The following is a 12,143-nucleotide window of genomic DNA, read 5'->3' as shown; positions in this document are numbered from 1 at the left end:
AAAGTACAAGCCAGACAAAAATGGTCTGCTTTTGATCAGGCAGGAGGGGCGGAGCACTGGAGCTATTTTTATCCCTTTTGTCTACCTCTCAAATGAAGCAATGGACCGTTGGTATTACTAAAGCCCCATACATCAAGCTCCCTAACGCTACAGAAACAGGAGATGGGCTCCTGCCCAATGGGTCCCTTTGATTGGGACAAGGTTTTACTTAGGGCACCCATGGCATAGGGCTGTTCACTCTGTCTGCTATTGCCCTGCTACTGCTCTGCTACTGCTCTGCTACTGCTCTGCCTGGTGCTTGGCATTATGCCCCCCCTGCCTGCCCACGGATACTTTCAGGCCATCGTATCACTTTAGGTCTTGTTTTGTTTGGATTACAAAGGTATTGAGTTTATTTAATGAATCTGAACAAACGTTCAGTTTAAGATTAATTGGCAAAAATGCAGTAAAAAGTCAAAAGAGATGGCTGTATAGAAAAGTCAGAGATAGAAAGAGAGGGCCAATACATTATTGGCATGTTTAGACTTTTGTAAGATAAAACTCAACACACAGGATGTTGTGTGGGTGGGTAGTGTGGGGGGGGGGGGTACAAGGGAGGGGGGTCGGAGGCACTGTCACAAAACAGTGTTGATGAGAGAGATATAAAGAGAGAGAGTGAGGGAAAGAGCGAGAGGGTGATAGAGAGATTGGGAGTGTGAACAGCTCAATGTAAACAGGCTGTCAGAAAAGAAAGTGCAGGGACGTTGTCACCCTGCAGAGGCTGGGAAGAGAATCACATAGTATCTGCAGAGCAACACTCACCAGGGCAGAGAGCGGGAGAGAAGAGAGGGGGAGGGCAATGACCAGGGAGAGTCCACGACAGTGAGTGAGTGAGAGAGAGAGAGAGAGAGAGAGAGAGAGAGAGAGAGAGAGAGAGAGAGAGAGAGAGAGAGAGAGAGAGAGAGAGAGAGAGAAAAAAAGGCTTAATTAATTCAGGCTGGATGGATGGGATGTTGCTGGCTCTACCATGGCTCCAGTGCCTGTGCTGTGCCTCTCTGTGTAGCTGGAGCGGTACTGTGTTGCTGTAGCTGCTGTGAGAGGCTGCTCACTGCTCTGCCCACGGGGAAAGCGAGACCCATGCCCCGGCCGGCTTGGAAAGGACTCCCTATCAACCCATACTGAAGAAAGCATCACACACAGGGATGGGCAGAGGTAGGAGACAAGCTATGTTTCACTCTCTCTCTCTGATGATGTCGCTGTGTTCATTTCTGTTTCTCTGGTTTATTTCTCCTGGTTTCTCTCTCACTCTCTCTGTTTATATCCCTGTTTCTCTCTTTTTGTTTCTCTCTCTGTTTGTTTCTCTCTCTGTTTCTCCATGTTTCTCTCTCTCTCTCTTCGCGGAAGATCATTCTCCATTGATCATTGCTTTCTGACCAGGCTTTGGCAACTTTCTCTCTCTTGCCATTAGTACCTGTGTCACTGGAATGTGTGTGTGTTTATTTGTCCTTCCATGTCCTTTCACTTTCAATCTTTCTGTTTTATCCTACATGTATAGCAGCATGTTGATAATCTGGTTGTTGTGGTCAGTTTCTAAGTGACAATGTGTGGGCTTGTGCTGATTGTGGATGTGATGGATGTATGGGGAGATAATCAAACACGGATCCTCGGTCATTCCACTGAACTCACCCTTACTATCCTTTCTCTCAGACACATTGAGACGGATTTAAGTTGACTATTTATTTCTTATGCTACCTGGTCTGAGACACACAGTCATGTTTTCAGACATATTTCTAAACTGTCTAAATACATATATATATATATATATATATATATATATATATATATATATATATATATATATATATATATATATATATATATATACACACACACAAAGGTGAATCAACAGTACAGCGTTTTTGTCAAAGTTAATTTCCCTTGTGTTGTCTGAACAGTTGCCTTCTGATAAAAATATTAGACTCTAGCACATTTTCACACACGCAAACACATGTAGGACATTCTTGAGAGAGTTTATTGATAGATGTCATAGATTATCAGTCCTCTCCTCCGTGTGTCAAGGCTGCTGCCAACGTTTACCTTGAGTTGTGCTCTCTCTCTCTCTGTCCCTCTCCCTGTCCCTCTCCCTGTCCCTCTCCCTCTCCCTCTCCCTGTCTCTGTCTCTGTCCCTTATCTCTGTCTCTGTCTGTCTCTCTCTCTCTCTCTCTCTCTCTCTCTCTCTCTCTCTCTCTCTCTCTCTCTCTCTCTCTCTCTCTCTCTCTCTCTCTCTCTCTCTCTCTCTCTCTCTCTCTCTCTCTCTCTCTCTCCATACCGTGTGATTCAGGCACCAGACTTTGATTAATCTCAAATCTGCACTCTTAATTACGCCTCATCATCCGATTACCAAAAGCAATGGTTATTCAGGCCCAGACAGGACGTCTGATTCACAGGCTGGCCAATAAACAATGAAGGATGCTTCTGTTCTAGTACGATGCGCTCTGAGTGAAGACCTGCCTGAACGAGAGGCTCATTCACCACAAGCTAATTGACTATGCTGCTCACCTTCTCAGAGCTCAGACAGAGAGAGACTGGAAAATTGGAGGGTGCACATGCCTGTGAGTGAGTGCTTGAGTACATGCGTTTGTTATGTGTGCATGGATACTGGTTGGAGTATCCATAGTGCCACTTAGATTCATGTTTCCATCCACCATAAAGGGAGGTTGTCAGGTTTCTAATAGCAGGTAGTGGTCGAGGACATGAAAAGATGTGGGATGATGACTGACATCCCTCTGTAGCCATGGTGGACAGCTTGGCCGCTCCTGCTTCGTGATCAATAATAATCTGCCTCAATTGTTCCATGGGATTAACATGACCATAGGTTGCCTCCAGGTGATTGATCATTAACAGAAATCTCCATGTCAAATGGTAACCTAGTCCATATGTAGTGTACTATATTTGATTAGTAGTGTTGAGCAATTAGTGCTTTTTGAGGTCTGTTCAGTTTAGAATTATATATATTTTTACATTAAATGCACCGTGCATTATGTGGGTTGAACGCTGTAACACAGAATTAATCAATTAATACAAGTCCCATGATGGTGGTGACTGCCCACTACTGTTTATTACTTACAGTATTAACCATGTGGACCCCACTCCATCATTGTCTTAGTCCACCTCCGTAGCGTCCTTTGAGTGGCGACCCTCGCCGCCGACCTGGGCCTAGGAACCCTAACAAAGGACTCCACTGGACTGAGGGGTAGCTCCGTACTGAGGGGCAGCTCGGGACTGAGGGATAGCTCAGGACTGAGGGGTAGCTCGGGCCTGAGGGGTAGCTCGGGGCTGAGGGGTAGCTCAGGACTGAGCTACCCCTCAGGGGTTGACGGCTCTGGCAGCTTCTGGCTGACTGATGGCTCGGGCAGCTCCTGGCTGACTGACGGCTCTGGCAGCTCCTGGCTGAATGGCGGCTCTGGCAGCTCCTGGCTGAATGGCGGCTCTGGCAACTCCTGGCTGAATGGCGGCTCTGGCAACTCCTGGCTGAATGGCGGCTCTGGCAGATCCTGGCTGACTGGCGGCTCTGGCAGATCCTGGCTGACTGGCGGCTCTGGCAGCTCCTGGCTGACTGGCGGCTCTGGCAGCTCCTGGCTGAATGGCGGCTCTGGCAGATCCTGGCTGACTGGCGGCTCTGGCAGATCCTGACGGCTCTGGAAGATCCTGGCTGACTGGCGGCTCCATGCTGACTAGTGGCTCTGGCAGGAGCCAGAGCTCTGGACAGATGGGCAGCTCAGGCGGCGCTGGGCAGACGGGCAGCTCAGGCGGCGCTGGGCAGACGGGCTGCTCAGGCGGCGCTGGGCAGACGGGAGACTCTAGCAGCTCTGGACAGACAGGCAGCTCAGGCGGCGCTGGGCAGACGGCCAGCTCAGGCGGTGCTGGGTAGACTGGAGACTCCGTCAACGCTGGAGAGGAGGAAGGCTCTGGCAGTGCTGGACAGAGGAGCTCTGGCGCCTCTGGACTGAGGGGCGGAAGCTCTGAGAAGCGCCGGACAGGCGGGAGACTCCGACAACGCCGGAGAGGAGGAAGGCTCTGGCAGCGCTGGACAGAGAAGCTCTGGCGCCTCTGGACTGAAGGGCGCTGGCGCCTCTGGACTGAGGGGCTCTGGCGCCTCTGGACTGAGGGGCTCTGGTGCCTCCGGACTGAGGGGCGGAAACTCGGGTAGCGCCGGACAGGCGGGAGCACCTGTATTGATGGGACAGAGAGACAGCCTGGTGCGGTGTGCCGGCACTGGTGGTATCGGGCTGGGGACACGCATACTACGCCAAATCAACTGCTCTCTCTCTTCGCACTCCCGCAATTGTATTAACACCTCCTGGAGTGTCTCCTCATCTCCCATCCATTCACTCTCCTCCATTCTGTCCAATAACTCCTCGAACCTCTCAGACTCAGCCCTCAGCTTCGCCGATGGCTCCGATAACATCCATCGCTCCTTACGGTAAACAGGGGGAGTTGGCTCAGGTCTGGCTCCTGACTGCCACACTCTCCCTGTCCCCCCTCCCAAGACATTTTTGGTGCTGCCTCTCGGGCTTCCAGCTGCTCTGCCATGCTAGCTCCTGATAATGCCGCCTCTCTGCTTTCGCTGCCTCCAGCTCGGCTTTGGGGCGGCAATATTCCCCTGGCTCTGCCCAGGGTCCTTTCCCGTCTAGGATCTCCTCCCAAGTCCATTTTTTCAAATAGTGCAGCCTCTCCCACTACTGCTGCTGCTGCCTCTGTTGCTGCTTCCTCTGTTGCTTCTCCTGATGCTGCTTTTGCTGCTGCTGTTGGTCCTGCTGCTGCTGCTGCTGCCTCTGTTGCTTCTCCTGCTGCTGCTTTTGCTGCTGCTACTGTTGCTCCTGCTGCTGCCGCTGTCTGTTACCACGCCGCTTGGTCCTTGGTTGGTGGGTAATTGTGTAATGGCTTTCTTCCTGGGAAGGAGAGGCGGACCAAAACGCAGGGTTAAACATCTTAAATAAAGACGAATACCGAGAAAACACTACAATTATACAAAACAATAAATGTGAAAACCGAAAACAGTCCTGTGTGGTGAAAGAAACACAGACACGGAAATAATCACCCACAAACTGCGACCTGTATACTCTAGTCGGCTGGCCCTCGCTACATATTCGTCACCAGACCCACTGGCTCCAGGTCATCTACAAGTCCATGCTAGGTAAAGCTCCGCCTTATCTCAGTTCACTGGTCACGATGGCAACACCCATCCGTAGCACGCGCTCCAGAAGGTGTATCTCACTGATTATCCCTAAAGCCAACACCTCATTTGGCCGCCTTTCGTTCCAGTACTCTGCCTGTGACTGGAACGAATTGCAAAAATCGCTGAAACCCGGACAGTCTGAGCACTGATGGAGGGATTGTGCATTCCTGGTGTGAGATGGGCAGTTGTTATTGCCATCCTGTACCTGTCCCGCCGGTGTGATGTTCGGATGTACTGATCGTGTGCAGGTGTTGTTACACGTGGTCTGCCACTGTGAGGACGATCAGATGTCCGTCCTGTCTCCCTTTAGTGCTGTCTTTGGCGTCTCACAGTACGGACGTTGCAATATATTTCCCTGGCCACATCTGTAGTCCTCATGCCTCCTTGCAGCGTGCCTAAGGCACGTTCACACAGATGATCAGGGACCCTGGGCATCTTTCTTTAGGTGTTTTGCAGAGTCATTAGAAAGGCCTCTTTAGTGTCCTAAGTTTTCATAACTGTGACCTTAATTGCCTACCGTCTGCAAGCTGTTAGTGTCACAACGACCGTTCAACAAGTGCATGTTCATTAATTGGTTATTGTTCATTGAACAATCCAAGATGGCGTAGCAGTAATTCGTCCTGTCGTATCGTCTCTCTGTAAATATCGTCTCTTTTTCGTTTTAGATATTTTATTCTTATTTTTTTCTTCGCATATCTTTAAAAACATTTTGCTAAACCTAAGCTAAACCCAAGCTTCCAAATACTCTTCTGCAACCCGCCAATGTAGCTACTTTTCCTAAAGTATTTATATTTACTTCGAAACCGGAACCCTTCAACTGAAGCTAGCCAGCTATGCTATGCTAGCGGTCTTCAGCTAACCGGTCATCAGCTCGGAAAGCTCTCGCCAGTTCGAACAACGCGACGCTAACCAGAGCATAACGGACCTATTTAATTTTTTACCCCCGGATTCCCACCACAAACGGAACATTCTTAAGCTGGATCTTCACAACTAGCTATCGAGCTAAACAGCAACCCTGGTTGATTACTCCTGGCTAGCGTTTCCACCCACGTAGCTTGAAGCTAGCCCGGCCAGAGCTCCTAGCATACTCCTGGGCTACAATACCTGGACCTACGACCGGTCTACCGATATCACTGCATGAAGAGGAATAAACAGACTCACCCCATCGCAACATCCTCCAAAGGCTAACTCTCTAGCCCTCGCTATCTCCTTGCTTGCTAACTCGGCATGCTAACTGCTAGCTTGTCTAGCTTGTTTAGCCCAGGTCCGCTCACTACTACCTTGTTTACCCCGGCCTGCTAATCTGTTAGCTTGTTAGCACAGGCCTGCTAACCGTCTGCATCGCCGCGTCCCAAAAACGCAGTGGCCCATATGTACTTTCTATCTCTTCCCGATTTTTAAGAAATTTGTTTATACCTTCCGGAAACCTGCCTCACCCAATGTGATACGGAATCGCTATTATCTTTATTTTTAGAACACACTCAAGAACCTCCAGAAGCTAACCAGCTAGCTAGCTACAAGCTACTTAGTCATTGTTATTTTTGAACCTGGATAACACTCGCCAGTCCTGCCCCATCCACCGCTGCCCCCTGGACTCTGATCACTCTGATCACTTGGCTACATAGCTGATGCACGCTGGACTGTCCATTAATCACGGTACTCCATTCTGCTTGTTTGTTTTATCTGTCGGCCCCGTTGCCTAGTCAGCGCCATTTTACCTGCTGTTGTTATGCTAGCTGATTAGCTGTTGTCTCACCCACTGTTTTAGCCAGCTTTCCCAATTCAACACCTGTGATTACTGTATGCCTCGCTGTATGTCTCTCTCAAATGTCAATATGCCTTGTATACTGTTGCTCAGGTTAGTTATCATTGTTCTAGTTCACTATGGAGCCCCTAGTCCCACTCCTCATACCCCTGATACCTCCTTTGTCCCACCTCCCACATATGCGGTGACCTCACCCATTACAACCAGCATGTCCAGAGATAAAACCTCTCTCATCATCACCCAGTGCCTGGGCTTACCTCCGCCATACCCGCACCCCACCATACCCCTGTCTGCGCATTATGCCCTGAATATATTCTACCATGCCCAGAAACCTGCTCCTCTAATTCTCTGTCCCCAACGCTCTAGGCGACCAGTTTTGATAGCCCTTAGCCGCACCCTCATACTACTCCTTCTCTGTTCCGCGGGTGATGTGGAGGTAAACCCAGGCCCTGCATGTCCCCAGGCACCCTCATTTGTTGACTTCTGTGATCGGAAAAGCTTTGGTTTCATGCATGTCAACATCAGAAGCCTCCTCCCTAAGTTTGTTTTACTCACTGCTTTAGCACACTCTGCTAACCCTGATGTCCTTGCCGTGTCTGAATCCTGGCTCAGGAAGGCCACCAAAAATTCAGAGATTTCCATACCCAACTATAACATCTTCCGTCAAGATAGAACTGCTAAAGGGGGAGGAGTTGCAGTCTACTGCAGAGATAGCCTGCAAAGTAATGTCATACTTTCCAGGTCTATACCCAAACAGTTCGAACTACTAATTCTGAAAATTACTCTCTCCAGAAATAAGTCTCTCACTGTTGCCGCCTGCTACCGACCCCCCGATTTCCCCCCATCTAGCTTCAGAGTTTGTTCTGTTAGGTGACCTAAACTGGGATATGCTTAACACCCCGGCAGTCCTACAATCTAAGCTAGATGCCCTCAATCTCACACAAATCATCAAGGAACCCACCAGGTACAACACTAACTCTGTAAGCAAGGGCACCCTCATAGACGTCATCCTGACCAACTGGCCCTCCAAATACACCTCCGCTGTCTTCAACCAGGATCTCAGCGACCACTGCCTCATTGCCTGTATCCGCTACGGTGCCGCAGTCAAACGACCACCGCTCATCACTGTCAAACGCTCCCTAAAACACTTCTGTGAGCAGGCCTTTCCAATCGACCTGGCCCGGGTATCCTGGAAGGACATTGACCTCATCCCGTCAGTTGGGGATGGCTGGTCATTCTTTAAGAGTAACTTCCTCACCATTTTAGATAAGCATGCTCCGTTCAAAAAATGCAGAACTAAGAACAGATACAGCCCTTGGTTCACTCCAGACCTGACTGCCCTCGACCAGCACAAAAACATCCTGTGGCCGACTGCAATAGCATCGAACAGTCCCCGCGATATGCAACTGTTCAGGGAAGTCAGGAACCAATACACGCAGTCAGTCAGGAAAGCTAAGGCCAGCTTCTTCAGGCAGAAGTTTGCATCCTGTAGCTCCAACTCCAAAAAGTTCTGGGACACTGTGAAATCCATGGAGAACAAGAGCACCTCCTCCCAGCTGCCCACTGCACTGAGACTAGGGAACACGGTCACCACCGACAAATCCATGATTATCGAAAACTTCAACAAGCATTTCTCAACGGCTGGCCATGCCTTCCGCCTGGCTACTCCTACCTCGGCCACCAGCTCCGCCCCCCCCGCAGCTCCTCGCCCAAGCCTCTCCAGGTTCTCCTTTACCCAAATCCAGATAGCAGATGTTCTGAAAGAGCTGCAAAACCTGGACCCGTATAAATCAACTGAGCTTGACAATCTGGACCCTCTATTTCTGAAACTATCCGCCGTCATTGTCGCAACCCCTATTACCAGCCTGTTCAACCTCTCTTTCATATCGTCTGAGATCCCCAAGGATTGGAAAGCTGCCGCAGTCATCCCCCTCTTCAAAGGGGGAGACACCCTGGACCCAAACTGTTACAGACCTATATCCATCCTGCCCTGCCTATCTAAGGTCTTCGAAAGCCAAGTCAACAAACAGGTCACTGACTATCTCGAATCCCACCGTACATTCTCCGCTATGCAATCTGGTTTCCGAGCCGGTCACGGGTGCACCTCAGCCACACTCAAGGTACTAAACGACATCATAACCACCATCGACAAAAGACAATACTGTGCAGCCGTCTTCATTGACCTTGCCAAGGCTTTTGACTCTGTCAATCACCATATTCTTATCGGCAGACTCAGTAGCCTCGGTTTTTCGGATGACTGCCTTGCCTGGTTCACCAATTACTTTGCAGACAGAGTTCAGTGTGTCAAATCGGAGGCCATGTTGTCCGGTCCTCTGGCAGTCTCTATGGGGGTGCCACAGGGTTCAATTCTCGGGCCGACTCTTTTCTCTGTGTATATCAATAATGTTGCTCTTGCTGCGGGCGATTCCCTGATCCACCTCTACGCAGACGACACCATTGTATACACTTTCGGCCCGTCATTGGACACTGTGCTATCTAACCTCCAATCGAGCTTCAATGCCATACAACACTCCTTCCGTGGCCTCCAACTGCTCTTAAACGCTAGTAAAACCAAATGCATGCTTTTCAACCGATCGCTGCCTGCACCCGCATGCCCGACTAGCATCACCACACTGGATGGTTCCGACCTTGAATATGTGGACACCTATAAGTACCTAGGTGTCTGGCTAGACTGCAAACTCTCCTTCCAGACCCATATCAAACATCTCCAATCGAAAATCAAATCAAGAATCGGCTTTCTATTCCGCAACAAAGCCTCCTTCACTCACGCTGCCAAGCTTACCCTAGTAAAACTGACTATCCTACCGATCCTCGACTTCGGTGACGTCATCTACAAAATTGCTTCCAACACTCTACTCAGCAAACTGGATGCAGTTTATCACAGTGCCATCCGTTTTGTCACTAAAAGCACCTTATACTACCCACCACTGCGACTTGTATGCTCTAGTAGGCTGGCCCTCACTACATATTCGTCGCCAGACCCACTGGCTCCAGGTCATCTACAAGGCCATGCTAGGCAAAGCTCCGCCTTATCTCAGCTCACTCGTCACGATGGCAACACCCATCCGTAGCACGCGCTCCAGCAGGTGTATCTCATTGATCATCCCTAAAGCCAACACCTCATTCGGCCGCCTTTCGTTCCAGTACTCTGCTGCCTGTGACTGGAACGAATTGCAAAAATCACTGAAGTTGGAGACTTTTATCTCCCTCACCAACTTCAAACATCAGCTAGCTGAGCAGCTAACCGATCGCTGCAGCTGTACATAATCTATTGGTAAATAGCACACCCATTTTCACCTACCTCATCCCCACAGTTTTTATTTATTTACTTTTCTGCTCTTTTGCACACCAATATCTCTACCTGTACATGACCATCTGATCATTTATCACTCCAGTGTTAATCTGCAATATTGTAATTATTCGCCTACCTCCTCATGCCTTTTGCACACATTGTATATAGACTCCCCTTTTTCTCTGTGTTATTGACTTGTTAATTGTTTACTCCATGTGTAACTCTGTGTTGTCTGTTCACACTGCTATGCTTTATCTTGGCCAGGTCGCAGTTGCAAATGAGAACCTGTTCTCAACTAGCCTACCTGGTTAAATAAAGGTGAAAAAAAACAAGCATCAGAAACAGTGTTTAAACCCTATACAATGAATATCTGTGGAGTTATTTTGATTTTTACGAATTATCTTTGAAAGATAGGGTCCTGCTTCTTTTTTGTTGAGTTTATATCGTACAGGGTTTGATCTGATTTATCTCCATAGAGAAATGGGGAAATGTGCGCATTGAGCTCAGAGAAAAACACTAAATGGAATTAAAATCATTGAGCCGACTTTGGTCAATTAGTTGTTAACAAAAAACAAACAATAACAGCACTGTTGATTAGAGCCCTATAAAAGTAGTGCACTGCGTAGGAAATAGGGTGCTATTTGGGGATTCACCCAAAGACATCTATTAGACAGCTTTCTGCCATCAGGACCTCTATACCAAGCGGTGTCAGAGGAAGGCCCTAAAAATGGTCAAAGACTCTAGCCACGGTAAGCGATACCGGAGTGCCAAGTCTAGGTCCACGAGGCTTCTGAACAGCTTCGACGAGATGGTAGCGTTACGAAGGTCCAACTTAGTAAAGCACGAAGGCTGGACTAAGGGAAGCGGATAACGGTGATTGAGTCTCGATAATCCACGCACCTGAAGGAAGCCATAAGGCTCCTGAAATGCTAATCAAATGTCTACCCAGACTTTTTGTACCCCCCCCCACGCTGCTACTACTCTCTGTTACTATCTATGCATAGCCACTTTTATAACTCTACCTACAGTACATGTACATAATTACCTCAATTACCTCGACACCGGTGACCCCGCACATTGACACATTGACACATGGATTCTGTACTGGTACCCCCGGTACCCCGCTATTGTTATTTTATGAGCGGCAGGGTAGCCTAGTGGTTAGAACTTTGGACTTGTAACTGGAAGGTTGCAAGTTCAAATCCCTGAGCTGACAAGGTACAACTCTGTTGTTCTGCCCCTGAACAGGCAGTTAACCCACTGTTCCTAGGCTGTCATTGAAAAAAATAAAAAATAATTGTTCTTAATTAACTGACTTGCCTAGTTAAATAAAGGTAAAATATATATATATTTTTTCACTGCTGCTCTTTAATTATTTGTTATTCTTATCTCTTACTTTTTGGGGGGTATTTTCTTAAAACTGCATTGTTGGTTAAAGGCTTGTAAGTAAGCATTTCACTGTATTGTTGGTTACTGTATTGTTGTATTCGCCGCAAGCGATTTGATTTGATTTGATTAAGCCCAGCTATCAGAAAAGGCAAACATGTTCAGCTGTAACCATTGAATTAGAATGAAGTTCTATGTCCATTATAGTATTTTTAATTATATGGTTATAGCCAATCATCTTTGCCTTTGAATGGGGAATGCTGTTCTACTCATTCTAATTCTATAGCTCGAACAACTGTATTATATCTATCTTGGTTAACATATTGTTGCTTTCTCTCTTGGGAAGTTTATCAACGGTCCACGGTCAAGGGGCTGTCACATTAAGACAATAGTATTGTAGATAATAGCAGTAATAGCAGTAAAATTATACATTAGAGCTGTCCAGAAGGGATAAGGAACAA

The 12,143-nt window shown here is 48.2% G+C and overlaps 1 protein-coding gene across 7 annotated transcripts in view; it reads left to right on the top strand.

Annotated features, from left to right (window-relative positions):
* The first annotated feature begins 680 nt into the window (after positions 1–680).
* Positions 681–12,143, top strand: part of LOC124048018 (diacylglycerol kinase beta-like) — a 169,696-nt gene continuing 158,233 nt past the window's right edge. For 2 of the 7 annotated variants that reach the window (XM_046368371.1, XM_046368398.1), the window contains exon 1: positions 921–1,191. The gene's annotated coding sequence lies outside the window, so the exon portion shown is untranslated. Of the gene's footprint in view, positions 866–919; positions 1,192–12,143 lie in introns of those variants that run through there. The other 5 variants (XM_046368406.1, XM_046368414.1, XM_046368379.1 and 2 more) reach the window with 4 other exon arrangements.

Source organism: Oncorhynchus gorbuscha, linkage group LG01 (assembly GCF_021184085.1).
Source record: "Oncorhynchus gorbuscha isolate QuinsamMale2020 ecotype Even-year linkage group LG01, OgorEven_v1.0, whole genome shotgun sequence".
NCBI lineage: Eukaryota > Metazoa > Chordata > Actinopteri > Salmoniformes > Salmonidae > Oncorhynchus > Oncorhynchus gorbuscha.
This window is presented reverse-complemented; position numbering and strand designations above follow the sequence as displayed.